The sequence below is a fragment of the Pan paniscus genome, chromosome 14, assembly GCF_029289425.2.
Source record: "Pan paniscus chromosome 14, NHGRI_mPanPan1-v2.0_pri, whole genome shotgun sequence".
Taxonomy (NCBI): Eukaryota; Metazoa; Chordata; class Mammalia; order Primates; family Hominidae; genus Pan; species Pan paniscus.
In genome coordinates this window covers 20,883,797-20,904,123 of record NC_073263.2, presented here as the reverse complement: position 1 = coordinate 20,904,123, position 20,327 = coordinate 20,883,797, and the positions used below count along the sequence as shown (strand labels likewise).

At 40.1% G+C, this 20,327-nt stretch overlaps 1 long non-coding RNA gene across 1 annotated transcript; it reads left to right on the top strand.

Annotated features, from left to right (window-relative positions):
- Positions 1 to 3,710: 3,710 nt before the first annotated feature.
- LOC103784072 (putative coiled-coil domain-containing protein 144B) lies at positions 3,711 to 19,844 on the top strand. Its single transcript, XR_010109661.1, has 6 exons — positions 3,711 to 3,794; positions 4,238 to 4,278; positions 8,155 to 8,307; positions 9,020 to 9,151; positions 13,903 to 14,094; positions 14,207 to 19,844. It is a non-coding gene; the product is annotated as a putative coiled-coil domain-containing protein 144B (long non-coding RNA).
- Positions 19,845 to 20,327: the final 483 nt, after the last annotated feature.

Below are 20,327 nucleotides of genomic sequence, written 5' to 3'. Positions count from 1 at the left end.
AAGTACAAGTTCTAAATGTCACCTTTTCCTATAACATTTTCCCCATTCCTAATGATGTATTTCATCACAAAAAATTATACCCAATGGCTCTCAAATAGTTTCAGACATTTTTAACTTTATAATCTAATATTAACAGTAAACAACAAAGGATAAATTTCACTTAAATTTTAACAGGTTGAAAGAGAGGTAGCTTCAAGTCTGAGGCAAAGCATCTTACCAAGTTGGCCACTCTGCACAAGGAATCCGAGAGCTCATCAAGGATCAGCACAGTCTGGGACCCAGGTGGGGTGGAACACGCACGGTCCACAAGCAATTCTGTCTTTCTCAAGGCTTTTTCTTGTGCAGTATGAAATCCTTCATATTTCATATGAAGTATGTGCCTTCTGGGGCACTGAGCTCAGGAACTCCAAAAAGACCCTTAGAACCAAGGAATACGTCCAATTTACAACCAAAATTCAAAATTGTGCTTTTTAAATATTTACTAAAATTACTTTTGTCACAAAGCAAATCTTGACTTTCACTGGTGTATCATGTTATACCTGTGATCACGAACACCACTATCATACTCCTCATATCACCCCACATAAATTACACCAAAAATGATTTCAGAACATCATTTTTAATTTTTTTTTTTTGAGACGGAGTCTCACGCTGTCACCCAGGCTGGAGTGCAGTGGCGTGATCTCAGCTCACTGCAACCTCCGCCTCCCGAGTTCAAGCGATTCTCCTGCCTCAGCCTCCTGAGTAGCTGGGATTATAGGCGCACACCACCACGCCTGGCTAATTTTTGTATTTTTAGTAGAGATGGGGTTTCACCATGTTGGTCAGGCTGGTCTCGAACTCCTGACCTCAGGTGATCCGCCTGCCTCAGCCTCCCAAAGTGCTGGGATTACAGGCTTGAGCCACTGCGCCCGGCCAATTTTTTTTCAATTTTTAATTATTTTTCCGAAAAACAAAAACTGAATGGTATGGGTTCAAAATCCAGCTCTGTCACTTCTACAGAACCTAAGAGTGGCCACAAGGATTAAATGAAATAATATATATATATATACAGCAGTGTTTGGCACAGAGCATTTACAGATGTTAGCCATAATTATTATTAGCTTATAACCCTGGTCATGTTATTTCTCCTCCTAGGCCTCATATTTTTTTCATCATGTACAATGGGAATGACGATACATACCTTACAGCATGGATACAGGTACTAAGTATATGTAAAGTACTAACAGCAGCATCTGACAAAGTGAGATCTCAGTACATAGTACCAATTATTCTACAACTATCAGAGAGGATGAGTTGACTATCAAGCAATAAATATTTTAGAAAAATTTAATGAACATATTAAAATCATAGGCTGAAACTGGGAGCAAATTTTATACGTTCCAAAGACATTTCAATATCTTGATAAAAACAAAAATCACTGATCTAATGGGAATGACCATTCTCTTGTTACCTATTCAATCACACTTGTTAGCACACTCAGGAAGGCAGGGAAAGAAAGCATTTAATAGGCACCTACCGCATACCATGAAGTGTACCTGCTACTTTACATAGGTTCTCATTTAAATCACACAATCCTACAGAACAGAGTATCATTCTTTCACAGATCAGGACACATGCTTTAAGAGGTTAGAAAAAACTTGTTTGAGGTCACAAATTAATATTGGGAAAGACAGAACTCGAACCCGCTCTGTACATCTGTAAAGCCCACACTTTTCCATACTTCTCTATTACAATTTATCTGTTTGAAAGTCTTCTCTCCTGAAAAGGTGAGCTTCCAGACCCAAGAGCCCTGCCCTTCATTTCTTTAACCAGCTATCCAATAGAATGTCTAACACATGGGGGAACTCAATGAAAGAAACAAGTGACCGGAGCAGATGCTAGGCTTTGTTAATCAACTTTGTAGGTGCTTAACACATAGATTTTCAGAAATACCAACAGGTAAACCTTCAGGCCTGACAAGCCCTACTGTTTCTACAAGACGGGATGGATGAAGTTAAGCTAGCAATCTCTCTTCAAAATATATTACAAATTAAAAAAAAAATAAAGTCAGTGGGGGACAAAGCAGAATCAGAACCAAACACAAATATCATCTTTATACAGATTTAATTTGATTCGAGCACAGACTACTTCCACTTCCCAGTACAACCTGCCCATATTGTTCTCTGGAATTCTAACTCTCGGATTACCAGTGACCGTAATGCTAAAAAACTGAATAAACCTTTTTTTTTCAAGGCAAAAACCAACTCTAAAATTTGAAAATCTGCTATTAGTGCCGAATATCATGATACAAAAGAGAAAAATAAAGCTAAAATTAGTTATATCTCATCTACCCAAAATCAGGCTTCCCCTCACGTCTTTCTGCTCAGCGCCTACAAGTAGTTCTCACACCAACTATGTTAATACCAACACTACATACCCTTAAGGAAGGTGGTGTAGCAAATTTCACACAAAATAATTTTAAAATCGACAAAGCTGATAACGGAGATAAAACAAGAATTATACACCCTTTAGCTCAGTGCAACAATACCCTAGACTCCTCTTTATAAGGCAATACAGTATAATGAAATTTTAAAAGGCAAAAATAAAAGTAATCCTTAACTAAAATGGACAAAATGTATAAACTCCAAGTAGAACAGGCATCAGGTAAGTACTTTCCAACTTTGCCTTCCTCTCACCTTTCATTCGCTCACTGAACAATTACTGAGTGCCTACTGAATGCCAGGTACGACACCAGGCATGGTACATATAAATAAGAAGCAAACAATGCAATCTAGTGACTTCCTGGGGTAAGAAATCAAAGTGGCCAATTCCATGGCACTATATGAAGTCAGACTCGTCTCAACAGAGTTTTGTGTCTTAAAACAAGAAAGCCCAAAGCTTTGAAATAAATTAATAGGTGATGGAATTTCAGGTATCAATTAAATTACTATTACTTGACTGCAGGCAGCCTTGTCCTTGGAAAAAGACCATGTGATGCCGCCTGTGAAGGCACAGGTATAAAGAGGCCTCTTAAGACAGGCCTGTAGCGATGGAGCTAAAGGGCTTTAGCCGGGGTGCCGCTGAGTGTAGGCAGAGGGCGGGTCCTGGCAGGCCAAATTCACCGCCACTGCCAGGACGAACTATTCAGATTCATGTGGAGCAAGGGGCTAACGCAGGCAGTTCCTAGATCCAACACTCTGGGGAGAAGACCACTAAACCCGGCCCCTCAAAGCAGAGGTAACCTTGCCTGTCACTGAGAGCGCACACAAGACCCCACTGTACAAGTTGGGTTCGCTGCCTGCCTCCTCCCAGGCCCAAACAATCTCGCTCTGAGTGTCGCTGGCCGCGCGGAGCAGGGGCCGGCTTACTTCCGGGACCTAGGGGAGCTCCTCCTGCGCCGCTCACTCCGCGCTCGCCAAACGGGTCCAAGCGACTGCCCTGGAACTTGACATTGAAGGCGGCGCCCACCGGAGACGAGCTGGTGCTCACCCTTCGGGCCGGATCCCGGCTTCAAGGCTACCCCGACCCGCCGCCTGCGCCGCAGAGCCGCTGCTCTGGCTTTTTGGCGCACAGCGTGGTATCCCGCAGAAGTCCTTTCCTCCACCGTGAGAACCCTGTCCTGGGCGCAGCAGCCTTTACCTGGAGCGCGCGCTCTGCGTTTCCAAGGCAGCGGCCCACGCCGCCCCACGTGACGGCCCCGCCTCCGGGTCTGGGCGCGGCCTCGACGTGGGCACGTCGACGTCCAGAGAGCAAGGGCGTCGCTCCCGCGCTTTCTCTGCCGCCGTCGCAGCATAGCGCTTCCTGTCTCTAGAGTAAGGAAAGGCTAGGGTTGCGCTTCCCTCCGGCTGTGACTGGGGGCGCGGGGGCAGGCAAAATCATGACATAATCGAATTCCAGTGGACATTATTTTGTGAGAGATGGTAGGTTCTTGAGTAAACAAGAAATGCCCACCATAGGCCTGAAGGAGAAGTTTCCCTTTTAACCTACTCTCTTGGTAAATTCATCCTGCACTTCTAACTCTAGTTTCTCTGTCGGATAACTTGTTTTTACTCTTGCATAGCTCATTTAAAAATTTTAGATGGAAAATAGTGAAAGCAGTCTAATGGGATTTTCCCTGCAGGCTTTCAGACTTGCTTGGGACCCATGATCCCTTTTTTCCTTCCCCTTTCTCTCTTTTGGAATGGACTGTCTGTCCTATGCCTGCCCCTGGCCCCCACTGTCTTTTAAAAGCCAATTAACTTGTCTGGTTTCACAGGATCACAGATGGAGAGAAATTTTGCCACAGGATGAATCACAGTAGGTCTCCTCTGTAACTTAAATGATGTAGATGGTGAGAAGAGTTGATGTGGAAAGTGTTAAGACTTTTGGAAATGTTGACATGGGGCGAAAATGTATTTTGCACAGGTGAAGGAAATCAACTTTGGGAACCAGAGGGCGGATTGTTACGGGTTGAGCTGTGTCTCCCCAAAAAGGTGATGAAATCCTAACCCTTGGTACCTGTAAATGTGACCTTATTTGAAAATAGGGAGTTTGCAGATATGATTAAGATGGGTCATACTAGATTAGGGAAGCCGTCCTTGTAAGAAGAAAATTTGGCTGATACAGGAGGAGGACAGCCACCTGAAGATGGAGGCGGGGACTGGAGTGATGCTGCCACCAGCTGCCAGAAGCTGGAAGCAGCAAGGCCGGATCCTCCCTTAGCCCCTTTGGAGGGAGCACGGCCCAGCTGCTGCGGTGATCTCAAACTTCCAGCCTACAGAACTGTGAGAAAGTCCATTTCTGTTGTTTAAAGCCTCCCAGTTTGTGTACTTTATTAGGGCGATCCTAGAAAACAAGTAGAGATTCAAGTCTTATTATTTTAATAATAAGATATTGATTTGTTGGCCCACAGTTTGAAAAGATGCTGAATTACGGGAGGGACAATCAGTAGTTCTAATGTTGGGATATAATCAGAAAAATTAACCTCTTATTCCCCAGAATTTCTAAACCAATAGGACTCAAGACAAATGAATGTGATCATAGGTTAGAGTGTGAATGGAATTTACATTATGTATATACGTAGAAGAGCTGGATATATAATTGTTTAGTTTTTTATATAATAGCAAATTATATTTCAGAGATACTTATTTTTGTGTTTCTTGGAAACTTAGACAAGTTATTTTAGAAAAATCCTAATGATTTTTTTCTCTTCACCCACTCCCTTCTCACTAAAAAAGGATTGCTTCATTGTCATGAAAATTAAATCTAGAATCCTAAAAAAAAAAATCAGAATTCTTTTTTAACCACTCATTTCAAAATTACTAAAAACATTAAAATTATCAGATTTTATTGAACTCATAATTAAGCAGCTGATCATTTGGTAAACCTTGGATAAACTATTTTGCTAGTTTTACTATACCTTTTGAGATACTGTTTCAAAAGAGAAAATACAAAGAATATAAGCATAATCCCAATTAGAAGAGTCAACAGGTGCTGCTTTCTGATGCAGGGCAGTTCAATCATTATAATTCTAAATTACAAACCCTTTCGACTCTGGCAGAAGAAAATGAATTGCCAGCGCATTTTCCTTTTTCTGCTTCAATTTTTAAATTATCAAGTACAAAGAGGATTTTTTTTTCTCTTTATCTTTAAAGATGTTTTCTTTTTCTTTTCAAAATTTGTTCTCTGTGTTTCCAGGTGCAGCAGTTTTTCCTGTTAGCCTTCGCATGTTAGTTGAGCCCATCAGTCCCAGACTTCTCGGACCCTGAGAGAACTTACGGTTCTTGTTCCAGTAGAAGAAAATAGCTAATCATTTGTTTGATTTGACCTGTATGATGTGATATTGAAAAATTGGTTACTAACACTTAAAAGTCTTGGAATTTCATAGAAAAATACAGATTTTTTAGTTCTTTTGTACCTTCCTGCATGGCAGTAGTCTGTGGCACTAGGCTATGATAATACAGGCTTTCCTCAGCAAGGAATGGGCTTGCTGGCTTAATGACATTACAATCACTCCATTTTCTTTCATATTGTCCTTGCTTCACTCGTTTTCATTGCTTGTCTTAGACCTGTAAATATTCAAGGTTTTGTAATGCCTTGAGTTATACAAACCAAATTTCTTAGAATTTAAAAAATTCAACATTTATCTTAAATATTTTAGTTACTGTTTTCTCATAGTATACTTGCTGGATGGTGGTCAAGTTTTCTCATTCACATTTATCTTTTCCTGTCATTTTAGACTTTCTTAGCATGCAAAAAAATTCAACTTTTTAATATATTTAATTTTTTTGTTTTTTTTTCAAAGAACTAAATTCAGTTTGAACCTTAAAAGGAGAAATTAGGAAATGTTTTAGAAAAAAATTTTAATTTTTTTAGTGTAAACATTATAAAAAGCATGTTGACATTTATGGGATAAAAGAGACCAACAGGTTTATTTAACATTTTAAGTTTTTTCTGACTTTATTTTTCAGTTTACTACATAGTTATAATTTTGTTTGTTTTAGCAAAAGGAATCATTTTACTTCCAAGAAAAACATTTTTTTGCTAAAAGTCATGTTAAAATATTTAGAAGATTCTTGTTTCATGTAAAATCTGCTCATTATAGAAAGACATTTAATATTTTACAATTAAGTAGCTAATCAGTTTTGTTTTCTCTTCTCTTGGATTATATGTGATTTATTTCAAATATATATTGTGCTTTACATAGAGAATAATCTGGGGACAACTTTGAAGCTCTAGAGTAGTTCATTAAATTATAACCATTATATGGAAGAAAATACAAGCTCCTTTGTAGAAGATGCTATTTTTTATATTGCCTCACTAACTTTGTTACTGATTCAGTGATACCTATCACTTGTTTTCTCAGCTTTGTTTGTAAATTAGATAAAAGTGAATGCCTGAAGTGCTAAGATCATCAAGAACTAATGACTCTTGATAGTGAGAGGTAGGAAAGTAGAAACAGAGTGAATAATTAGACTCCAAATAATTCATAAATGTAATTTTGGACACAAAGTTATGTTTATTCTGTAAGCAAATAATTCAGAGTGACAGCAAGTGAGAGAGAAGAATTGACTTGTTTTAATTTCTGATAACAGTAAATGGTAGGCCAAGTTTGGTGGTTCATGCCTGTAATCCCAGCACTTTGGGAGGCCAAGGTAGGCAGATCACTTGAGGCCAGGAGTTTCAGACCAGCCTGGCCAACATGGTGAAATCCTGTCTCTAACAAAAATACAAAAAATTAGCTGGGCATGATGGCACATGCCTGTAGTCCCAGCTTCTTGGGAGGCTGAGGTGGGAAGATTGCTTGAACCCAGGACGCGGAGATTACAGTGAGCTGAGGTTGTACCACTGCACTCTAGCCTGGCCAACAGAGCAAGAATATCTCAAAAAAAAAAAAAGAAAAGAAAGAAAAAAAAGAAAAAAGGAAATGGTGAAATGGCCCAACATTTGCAAAAAGAGAGGGATGAAGGACATCTATAAGTGGCTCCCAAATCCCAGAGAATTCATGGTCTCTGCGATTAATATTTTGCCATACTTTTACTGTCCTTTGTTACCACATTTCCTAGGTTTAGATTTAGATTGCTGGTGTTCTCTAAACTAAAATAGATTGTTATCTCAGTTATCATGCATATTGCAATGACATAGAAAAATATAGGAAATTATTTAATCTGACAACTACAATGAAGATAAAACCAATAGAAAGTCAACTCGAAACAGAAGGTCATCTAGCACATTTACTCACAATTTCTCTAAGTCCTAACACATATACCCTGTAAGTCAAAAAGAAAAAAATTCTTGGAAATAAATTGCATTGTTTTTGTTTTACTAAAGAAAATAAATTTAAAAGAATATGTCTGTATTTTAATTGAAACTTCTCAGAAACAGAAAGTCAAATCCTGCTTGTTCTCACTTACAAGTGATAGCTAAATAATGTGTACACATGAACTTCGAGTGTGGAATGATAAACACTGAAGACTTGGGAGGCTGGGAGAGTGGCAGGGGGTGGGTACTGAGAAATTTCTTAATGGGTACAATGTACATTATTCGATTGATGGATGTACTAAAAGACTAGACTTCACCACTACACAATATAACCATGTAACAAAATTGCACTTGTACCCCTTAAACTTATACCCCCCAACAAAGAGTGTGCCTATTTTTTTTCAGTTGGATGTTTCTCTTCTTTTCCTCAAGGGCACTGGCACTAGCACACAGAGTTGGCATGATCCATCGGGAGACACGTCCTGGGAGCCCCACAGCGTCTGACACAGGTGGTAGTCTTCTCCACAGGTGGCTGAACTATCCTTGGTGTGGACTCACGATGGAAACCTTGGAAGTGTCTCCTTGGTGAATCACTGGAATTCTTATAACCACTGACTCTCCGGGTTCTTTGGGTTCAGTGACGTTAAATTTGGTTTCTCCAAATTTAATAAGTCTCTAAAATTGTGGAAAACACAGACAAATGAAATTGCTAGTAAGGGGAATGCTTTTCCTCCTTTTCTATGTTTGTTTCCATGTGGGAGGGGCTTAATAACTATTACACTCCTGGCTTCTGTCTCCTCACTCAAAATTAGGGTGTGTGTGGAAGGAAAAGCTGTCATGTGTTGCCCAGCTCCTTCCTGGGACTTAACCAGCCCCCAGAGAGCATGTGCTCCCAGCTGTCCCTATGTGCCATAAAGTACATGTGAACAGGCCACTGAAGGTGGGTGGGGAGGGAGGAAACTGTTGGTACCCCTATACCCAAGGGTGTGTATAGAGGAGAGGGCAGGTATGGATGTTTGGGATTCAGTGTTCAGATATAAGCCATATTCTCCAACATCAGCTTTATCAGTTTTAATGGTTTATTCTGTTTCCCATTTGCTTTGTCTTTTTCGTATTTCTCAATTGCTTAAAAACCCTAGTCAGAAAGCAGGGGAGGGGTGGCGGGTTTCTGAACCCCTTAAAACCTGGATTTGGATGGGTTTCAGTTCCCAACTTACAGCTGAAGCACAAAAAATGACTTCTTACTATCAGCATCATCTTGGATCCTTGAGAGTTTCTTTTTGTTCACCAACTGCAGCCCCAAAGGGAGAGTTGCTTTGTGGAGTGTCGAGTACCAGGCGGAGCTCCTCTACCGCCTCATAGAGCACATCGTCCATGAGCTCAAGGACGCAGGGGTTTTCAGTCTCACCTGGAAGAATAACATCAGCAGGTCAGTCACATCCCATGGGGATATACCTACAACTAGAATGTGAGCACCGTAAGGGCAAGGATGTTGATTTTTCCTTCCGTATCACTGGAAGAAATAGAGTTTGGCATGTAATAAACCTTCAATAGGTATTTGCTGAATAAGTGAACAAATGTTTGAATATGTGCAATGACCAGCCCTTATTTGTATGGGGAATTTATTTAATATCTATCTTTAAGCTCTGCCGCTCATCTTAGAAAATAAGGGAAAAAAAGCAAACGCCAATTTTGTTTATGAATTTCTAGCATTACATTCAGAAAGCAAGATTGGTAGCCTTGCACTGGTTGGTCATTGTTAATTTGACCTCAGTACTAGTTTCTAGTATTATTAACTTTTGACTTAGTAGACAAATCATTGCACCAAGAACCCTGCCTTACGTTTAATTCCCAGCACAGTGTTTTCTGTGTGGGCCTACTGTGCTCCGAATTGTGTCTTTGGAGATTTGACAAGGTGTGTCTTTAAAAACTGCTCTTAGTTAATACATGTGTGATTCAGTGGAAGAAAGCCGCATGTCGTACATTCTTTGTGTGCCATGTATTGCTTATAGCCTTTAGGGCTGCATATGCATATCTTCTTGGAAGCGCTAACGTGGCTTCGAAAAAATTTTCCCCGAGCCTGTACAAAATGCGTTTTTGAAAAGTGATCAATGTCAACATCTTGAATTCAGTGAAAGAAAACAGGACACCATCTGGGTTTTTGGCACAAAGCTTGCATTTACTTTTTAAGACTAGATACATTTTCTGTATAGGCCTACTATGCTCAGAATTGTGTTTTCTGAGGTTTGACAGGATGTGTCTTTGAAAATTGCCCTTAGTTAATACGTGTTGAATTCAGTGAAAGATCACGGCAAATAATAAATTATTTTTGTGCCATATCTTTCTTTTAGCATTTAGGGCTTTATGTGCATATATTCCTGAAAGCACTAACTGAGGTTTGAAATACTTTATTCTGAGCTTGTGCAAAATGTGTTTTTAAAAAGCGATCAATATCAAAATATGTTGAATTCAGCGAAAGAAAAGACCACGGCATGTAGGATTTTGGCATAAAGCTCGTGTTTACCTTTCAGGGCTAGATATTCACATTTTCTGTGTAGGCCTACTGAAAAGCCAGGGCTGCATGAGTACGCTCAGACAGTTGCAAAGCGGTTCCACTCTCTCACCTTGGGGTTCACTCCCATTCCCACTATGTCCACTGTCAGCAGGAAGAAGCCAGAGTGATTGACGGCCTTTTCCCATCTTCATAGCCTGCACCTTAAGATTAAGGTGTTATAAAACTCAAAGGGAGGGATTGAAACTGCCTTTGCAAAATTATGACTGAGACAGTGAAAGAGATCTAACCTGACTCCGCCTTGCTTGTAACCTCGTTGTTCATTCCTGGGTGTAGGCTGAACTAATGTTGGGAGAAACTTAACTTATAGTTTAAACAAAGACGGTAACAGCCCTTTCCCAAAGCAGACCTCTTTCTTGCCTGGGAACTAGATTGCCTTTCTAGGACTAACATTAGCCACAAGATTAGAAATTGTGCTTTAGGAGTCATGCAGCTGGAGGCTACAGGATTCTGACCCTCCCTAAACTGAAATGACTGGAAAGTAAATTATAAACAACCACATCAATACCATGTCCGTAAAGCAGAGACAACATCAAATTTCATTACAGAAGCCAAGCCCGACCCAAATCAAGGTCATTGGAAGCTGTGTACCAAGCACCCTGGTGAGAGTCTGGATGCTGTATTGGCTGACATACTAGTATTGCAAGTGTCATGTCAGTCTTGGGGGTGTCAGTATTACGGGTGTCATATGAGTCTTAGGGGTGTCACAGCAGTCTTGCAAGTGTCATAGCAGTATTGCGGGTGTCATATCAGTATTGCGGGTGTCATATCTGTATTGCGGGTGTCATATCTGTATTGCGGGTGTCATATCAGTATTGTGCATGTCATATCTGTATTGTGGGTGTCATATCAGTATTGCGGGTGTCATATCAGTATTGTAGATGTCATATCTGTATTGCGGGTGTCATGTCAGTATTGCGGGTGTCATATCTGTATTGCGGGTGTCATATCTGTATCGCGGGTGTCATGTGTATTGCGGGTGTCATATCAGTATTGCGGGTGTCATATCAGTATTGCGGGTGTCATATCAGTATTGCGGGTGTCATATCAGTATTGTAGATGTCATATCTGTATTGCGGGTGTCATATCAGTATTGCGGGTGTCATATCAGTATTGCGGGTGTCATATCTGTATTGCGGGTGTCATATCTGTATTGCGGGTGTCATATCAGTATTGCGGGTGTCATAGCAGCATTGCGGGTGTCATAGCAGCATTGCGGGTGTCATATCTGTATTGCGGGGGTCATATCTGTATTGCAGGTGTCATAGCAGTATTGCGGGTGTCATATCTGTATTGCGGGTGTCATATCTGTATTGCGGGTGTCATATCAGTATTGCGGGTGTCATATCTGTATTGCGGGTGTCATATCTGTATTGCGGGTGTCATGTGTATTGCGGTGTCATATCAGTATTGCGGGTGTCACATCTGTATTGCGGGTGTCACATCTGTATTGCGGGTGTCACATCTGTATTGCGGGTGTCACATCAGTATTGTGGGTGTCATATCTGTATTGTCGGTGTCATATCTGTATTGGGGGTGTCATATCTGTATTGCGGGTGTCATATCAGTATTGCGGGTGTCATATCAGTATTGGGGGTGTCATATCAGTCTTACAGGTGTCATCAGTATTGCAGGCATCACATCAGTCTTACGGGCATCATATCAGTATTATGGGTGTCATATGAGTCTTAGGAGTGTCATATGAATCTTGTGGGTGTCATATGAGTCTTATGGGTGTCATATCTGTATTGCGGGCGTCACATGAGTCTTATGGGCATCATAGCCCTCTTGCAGGTGTCATCTGTATTGTGGGCATCACATCGTCACATCAGTATTGTGGGTGTCACATCAGTCTTATGGGTGTCACAGTAGTCTTGTTGGTGTCACATCTGTATTGCGGTATCACATTTGTATTGGGGTGTCACATGTGTATTGCAGGTGTTATATGAGTCTATGGCTGTCATGTCAGTATTGTGGGCATCATATCAGTCTTACGGGTGTCATATCAGTATTACAATATGTCATGATATGTCACACCAGTATGACACCTCTTCTGAAAACACCCTCACAGACATACCTAGACACAGTGCTTTAGCAGCTCTCTGTGTATCCCTTAATCCAGTCATGTTGACACCTAGACTTAACTATCACAGTAATTCATGGCAAAAATTTTAGAATTTTTAAACATTGTATAATGAAAGCTGGGCAACATAGCCAGACACTGTCCCTACAAAAATATTTTTAACAATTAGCTGGTTGTGGTGGCACGCATGTGTAGTTCCAGTTACTCTGGAGGCTGAGGTGGGTGGATCTTTTGAGCCCAGGAGATTGAGGCTGCAGAGCTAGGATCGTGCCACTGCATTCCAGCCTGGGCAACAGTGTGAGGCTCTCTCAAAAACCAATCAGCAGTACTAATATTCTTAGGAATAAATTTAACCAAGGTACCAGACTTGAACATGGAAAATGTCAAAACATTGCTGAAATAAATTCAAGAAAGCATAAATAAATGGAAAGACACTTCATGTTCATAAACTAGAAGACACTAATTTTTAAGATGGCAGTACTACACAAAGTAATCTACAAATTTATTGCAATTCCTGTTAAAATCCCAAAGTCCTTTTGGCAGAAATCCACAAGCTGATCCTAACATTTACATGAAATTTCAAGGGATCCAGAATAGCCAAAATAATGTCAAAAAAATGACCAACTCAGAGGCTCACATTTCCAAATTTCAAATCTTACTACAAAGCAACAGCAATAAAAACAGCATGATGCTGGCATAAGGACACATGTATAGATCAATGGAACTGAATGTTGAGTCCAGAAATAAACCCATACTTCTATGATCTTTTTTTTTTTGGCAGGGAGACTCACTCTGTCTCCCAGGCTGGAGTACAGTGGCACGATTATGGCTCACTGCAGCCTCTATCTCCTGGGCTCAAGTGATCCTCCTGCCTCAGCCTACCAAGTAGCTGGGACTACAGGTATGCACCACGACACCTGCCTAATTTTTTAATTTTTTTGTAGAGGTGGAGTCTTGCTATCTTGCCCAGGCTGGCTTGAACTCCTGGCCTCAAGTGATACTCCCCTCTTGGCCTCCCAGAGCATTGAGATGATGGGTGTGTGCCACCACGTCTGGCCTGTTGATTTTTAAAAATGGATTTTTTTTCTTTTCTGTCTTTTTTTTTTTTTTTTTTTTGACGCAGGGATTCACTCTGTTGCCCAGGTTGGAGTGCAGTGGTGGAACACGGCTTACTGCAGCCTCAACCTCCCAGGTTCCAGCAATCCTCCCTCTTCTGTCTCCCGAGTAACTAGGACTACAGACATGACCCACCACACTCAGCTAATTTTTAAATTATTTGTAGAGACAGGTTTCCTTGAGTTGCCCAGACTGGCCTCAAACTCCTGGGTTCAAGCAAGTCTCCAACCTCAGCCTCTCAAAGTGCTGGGATTACAGGCATGAGCCACCACCTCCAGCCTGGAATCGTTTTCATCATTACATTCTGATGTTTGTTGCTAGTGTCTAGAAATACAACAGATTACCATGTGTTGACATTTTGTGCTGTAACTTTGCTGAATTTATTCACTAGTTTTAATAATTGAATAAGGAGGAGCAGCGAGGACGGCGTGGGCTGTGGAGCCGAGCACAATGACAGCGCCTTCCTGGAGCCTGGGTACCACATCTGCCTGGAAGATCTTGGCGATCTCCACAGAGCTGCCTGGAGGGGCATAGTCCCCAGAGTGGAGCTCATCCTCATGCTCAGGGACCCTGGCTTGGACAAGAGAGACAAGAAGAAGAGGTAATGGGCCGGGCGGGGGCTGGGAGGGTGGGGAACTGGGAGAAGCCCTTTCCCTGGGGGATGGGGTGGGTTGCGCCCTCCTGTCACCGGCCCAGCTTTCTCACCCCCGCAGGTCCCGCAGCACCTGGGATGTGGAATCCCTGGAGGAGTCACAGGGCCCAGGCCGCTTCATGAGCCCCGAAAACGAAAACCACACGCAGCCGTGATTTCCCTATTTCTCCTGATTTCCCTCTTTCTCCTGATTCCAACTGCATCTTTATATCTAAAAATTTTTGGCTTACCACACGGGGAGCTAAAAAAGCAACTCTTACCTGATATGTACTCAGAGGTGATCTGGGTTTTAAACTGTCCATCACACAAGCCAAACCAGGCTCCACAAAACAGGAACAAGGAACCTAAGTAGTTCCATTGTTTTGTGCTCAAAAACATGGGGTGCTGTATCCCGAGTTCTGAAGCAACTGAAATCTATGTTGTCACTTGCAATACTAGTGAGAGGATGACTGGAGTAAGCTATTTTGTTCTGCAGCAGAAGACTCTTGTGATCAAATTGATACCTTAGGTAAACTGTTGGAGTTATTTTCAAACCTTCATAAAAGCATGGCCAGTTAAGGTTGTGTCCAGATTCAAATAGAGTTTGTACCAGGTCAAAAAGAGTCTCGTACTCTTTATTTGGTTGTAGAGAAGAGAAAATTAAGTTTCTTTACCTATGACTTCTCTCATGTTTCTCTGGAGGGCTCTCTTAGAGACTATTTCAACAAATATGACATTTTCCCTTCCTTTGGCTGCGGTTGTGAGAGCCTGGATGAAACCAACTGGCTCTGAAATGTTCCTGTATCAATATTTGCCAGTAGTCAAATCTTCACAAGCTGTTTTTCCTGTTGTTATTGAAATCAGCTCCATTTCTGGCTCCATCCTCCCCAAATTCCCAATGCTCTCTTTAATGTCTTTGCACACTGGATCCATCATATAATTGTGATTAGCAGCTGGAACTGACAGAATATATGAAAATATCCTGCTTTTCTCAAACTGCTGAGCCACCTTTCATGACACTTGGCTGTAGCTTCTGCCTCTCCTGACAGGATATAGGAGCAAGGACTGTTAAAGGCTGCCATGCACATTCTTCTGGAGAAGGACACCACAGCCTTCGAGATTTCTGTTCTCGGAATCTATAAAGGCTCTAAAAAATGAAGTATATATCTTTTAAAAATAAAAAATAAATAAATCATAACTGCATACAATTAGATCTAGTACATACTGCACTATTGTAATGATCTCATAGCCACCTCCTGTTGCTATTGCAGTGAACTCAAGTGTTGCAGTATCCACTTAAAATGCCAAATGATGCTCATCATCTCCACAGATGCAGTTCGTCTTGCCAGCAAATCATGTTTCATAGTGAAAGTGACCTCTCGTGGTACTCATGTAGTTTTCTTTTTAAAATTATTTGTATGAGGCATAGTAGGTATATATTTATAAAATACATGAGATATTTTGACAGAGACATACAATCAATGCATAATAATTATATCAGGGTAAATGGGTATTCATCACCTCAAACATTTATCATTTCTTTGAGTTACAAACATTCCGATTACACTGTTTTATTTTTAAATGTACAATAAAATATTGTTGACTGTAGTCACACTGTTCTGCTATCAAGTAGTAGATCTTATTCATTTTATCTAACGATATATTTTTTACCCATTAACCATCCTCACTTATCCCCAACCCCCATTACCCTTCCCAACCTCTGGTAACCTTCATTCAATTCTCTATGTTCATGAGTTTCATTGTTTTAATTTTTAGCTCCCACAAATGAATGAGAAGTCTTTCTGTGCCTGGCTTATTTCCCTTGACATAATGACCTCTAGTTCCTTCAATGTTGTTGCAAATGACAGTATCTCATTCTTTTCTATGGTTGAATAGTGCTCCATTGTGGGGGTGTGTGTGTGTATATATATGTGTGTGTGTATATCTCACATCTTCTTTATCTGTTTGCCTGTTGATGGTCACATAGCTTGCTTCCAAATATTGGTTATTGTGAATAGTGCTGCAGTAAACTTGGAAGTACCAATCTCTCTTGGACATACTGATTTCCATTCCTTTGGATAAATACCCAAACGCTCTCTTTAACATCTTTCCACACTAGATCCATCATATAATTGTGCATAATAGCAGCTGGAACTGACAGGATATAGAGAAATATGCTGCTTTTCTCAAACTGCTCACCCACCTCTTCGTGATACTTGGCTATAGCATCTGCCTCTCCTGATGGGGTACAGGAGCAAAGACTGTTAAAGGGGGATTGCTGGATCATACGGCAGTTCTTTTTTAGTTTTTTGAGGAAGCTCCATGCTGTTCTCCATAGTGGTTGTACTTATTTACATTCCCAACAACAGTGTATGAGGGTTCCCTTTTCTCTATATCCTTGCCAGCATTTGTTGTTGCTTGTCTTTTGTATCAAAGCGCTTTCTAGTGGGGTGAGATGTTATCTCATTGTAGTTTTGATTTGCATTTCCTTGATGATCAATGATGTGGAGCACCTTTCTATATACCTATTTGCCATTTGTGTGCCACTGTGTGCCTGTTTGCCATTTCTTCTTTTGAGAAATGTCTATTGAGATATTTTGCCCATTTCAAAATCAGATTATTAGATTTTTTTTTCCTATTGAGTGGTTTGATCTCCTTATATATTCTGGTTATTAATCTCTTGTCAGATGGATAGTTTGCAAATATTTTCTCCCATTCTGTGGGTTATCTCCTCACTTTGTTGATTGTCTCCTTTGCTGTGTAGAAGCTTTGGAGTTTGACATGATTCTATTTGTCTATTTTTGCTCTGGTTTGTGCTTCAGGGGTATTACTCAATAAATCTTTGCCCAGACCAATGTTCTGAAGTTTCCCAAATGTTCTCTTTCAGTAGATTCATAGTTTGACATCTTAGATTTAGGTCTTTAATGCATTCGATTTTTTGTGTGTGATGAGAGACAGGGGTCTAGTTTCATTCTTCTAAATATGGATATCCAATTTTCACAGCACCATTAATTGAAGACACTGTCTTTTCACCAATGCATGTTCTTGGTATTTTTGTTGAAGTGAGTTCCCTATAGAGATATGCATTTATTTCTGTCCTCTCTATTCTGTTGCACTGGTCCATGTGTCTTTTTTTATGCCAGTTACCATGCTGCTTTGGTTACCATAGCTCTGTAGTATAATTTTAAGTCAGGTTATATAATTCCTTCAGTTTTGTTCTGCTCAGAATGGCTTTGGCTATTCTGGGTGTTTTCTGATTCTATCAGAAAGTTTTAGGATTATTGTTTCTATTTCTGTGAAGAATATCACTGGTATGTTGATAGGGACTTCATTGACTCTGTAGATTGCTTTGCATAGGATGGACATTTTAACGATATGGATTCTTCCAATCCATGAAAATGGAATATTTTTTTCAATTTTGTCTCCTCTTCCATTTCTTGAATCAATGTTTTATAGTTCTTACTATAGAGGTCTTTCACTTCTTAGGTGAAGTGTATTCCTACATATCTTATTTTGTTTGAGCTATTGTAAATGACATTAGTTTCTGATTTCTTTTTCAGATTGTTCAATGTTGGTATATACAAGGGCTACTGATTTTGTATGTTTATTTTTTATCCTGCAACTTTACTGAATTTGTTTATCAGTTCTTAGGGAGAGTCTTTAGGTTTCCCAAATATAAGATTATATCATCTTCAAACAAGGGTAATTTTACTTTTTCCTTTCCAAATAGATCCCCTTTGTTTCTTTCTCTTGTCTCAATGCTCTAGCTAGGACTTCTTGTTTTTTTCATCATGTTTAATTTAATAGTGTAAATCATAGAACCCAAAGAAAGTACCACTAGTGATACATAAAGTGCTTCCAAGAAGCAGAGAAATAACATAACAATATAAGAAAAATCTGATTTGCTTGATATGTACCACAGTTTGAGGTCTGTAGCTTTGTCTGCATTTTTAGAAAGATGATTCATCTCAGAAACACATGAAGTAAACTTATGGTATTGATAAATTCAGTACAGTACTGTAAATATACTTTATCTTCCTTATAATTTTCTTAACATTTCCTTTTCTCTAGCTTACTTTTGTACAAATATGGTATATAATACATAAAACATACAAAATATGTGTTCATTGACTGTTTATATTATGGGTAAGGCTTCTCATCCACAGTAAGCTATTAGTAGTTAAGTTTTGGGGAGTCAAAAGTTATATGTGAATTTCTATGATGTCCCTACTCCCCAGATTGTCCAAGGGTCAACTGTACTTAAAAAAAATTAGAATGAACCATGTGGGATTGAATTGAAATAGAAAGTATCAGCAAAAACTCATGGTTTTTAATATATTTTGACACTGAAATGTGGATTAATGTAAGCATGTATGCCTGCGTATTTATGTATATCCATATATTTCTTGCTTTGTTCATGGAGTAGGTCTGTGAGCAATGACAATCCCAATGCAAATATCCACACCTACCTCAACTAGTGGCCAGAATTTGGTTTCTAAATACCATTCTCCCCCAGAAGAAATCTAGTCTTCTAGGAAAATAGCTGATTTCAGATCTGGGGCCAAGAAATAGATGATAAGCTTGGAACATCGTGTGCCATAAAATAAAGAAATATTTAAACGATGGCAATGAATTGATGTCCAAAAGACATGAAATCAGCTTGAAATGGTGACCACTGGCTGAGTCTGGGAGTATTTGAGCACCAAAAGAATATTTTCCCTTCTCCCCTGTTTATTGCTTTTGTTTTGTTTCATTTTTTAATCCATGTAGAAGGCATGAAAGAATAAGAAAATCATCATGTGGCCACCATCATCATAATTAATTCAAGTAAGAGTCATCAAGCAGCCAGGCCCAGTGGCTCATGCCTATAATTCTGGCACTTTGGGAGACTGAAGGGAGCTGATCCCTTGAGCCCAGGAGTTAGAGATACAAGCCTGGGCTACATGGCAAAACCCCATCTCTACAAAAAATACAAAAATTAGCCAGGCATGATGGTGCATGCCTATAGTCCTAGCTACTTGGGAGGCTGAGGTGGGAGGATTGCTTGAGCCTGGAAGATTGAGGCTGCAGTGAGACAAGATTGTGCAAGTGCACTCCAGCCAAGGCAATAGAGCAAGACCATGATCTCCAAAAATACATACATAAATAAATAAATAAAAGGAAAAAATCAATGCAATGCTAAATCTAGTGGGTGAAATTTTGAGGAGTAACTGGAGATTTATACAGCCACAAAGTATTGCCACACAGGATATTGGTGAAATACAAAAGGTAAACAGTAACTTTACTATGGACAAATCTGACTGACGATACTCCTTAACCAAAGAATCAAAGTCAACACTGGCCAGCAATGAAACCAAGTGACAGCCTACAGACATGCTGCATTCGGAAGAAGTCAGCATTACCTGTGTGACATTCCTGCCTCAGTGACATAATCTGAATCTAATCATGAGGAAACATCATATGAACCCAAACTGAGAGAAAAATCAGTAAAATAAGTGACCCATACTCTTCAAAAACATGGATGTTATGAAAATCAAAGAAAGGGTACAAAACTGTCCCAGATTAAAGGAGAATAAAGAAAGAGGACAATTGGACTCAACACATCATGAATTGTAAAAATCTCCCATCTTGGATTTTCTTTGGCTATAAAGGATATTATGGGGAAAATTGGCAAAATCTTAATAAGATCTGTCGATTATATATTAACATTGAATCAATTTCAATTTCTTTTTTTTTTTAATTTATTTTTTTATTGATAATTCTTGGGTGTTTCTCACAGAGGGGGATTTGGCAGGGTCATGGGACAATAGTGGAGGGAAGGTCAGCAGATAAACAAGTGAACAAAGGTCTCTGGTTTTCCCAGGCAGAGGACCCTGCGGCCTTCCGCAGTGTTTGTGTCCCTGGGTACTTGAGATTAGGGAGTGGTGATGACTCTTAACGAGCATGCTGCCTTCAAGCATCTGTTTAACAAAGCACATCTTGCACCGCCCTTAATCCATTTAACCCTGAGTGGACACAGCACATGTTTCAGAGAGCACAGGGTTGGGGGTAAGGTCACAGATCAACAGGATCCCAAGGCAGAAGAATTTTTCTTAGTACAGAACAAAATGAAAAGTCTCCCATGTCTACTTCTTTCTACACAGACACGGCAACCATCCAATTTCTCAATCTTTTCCCCACCTTTCCCGCCTTTCTATTCCACA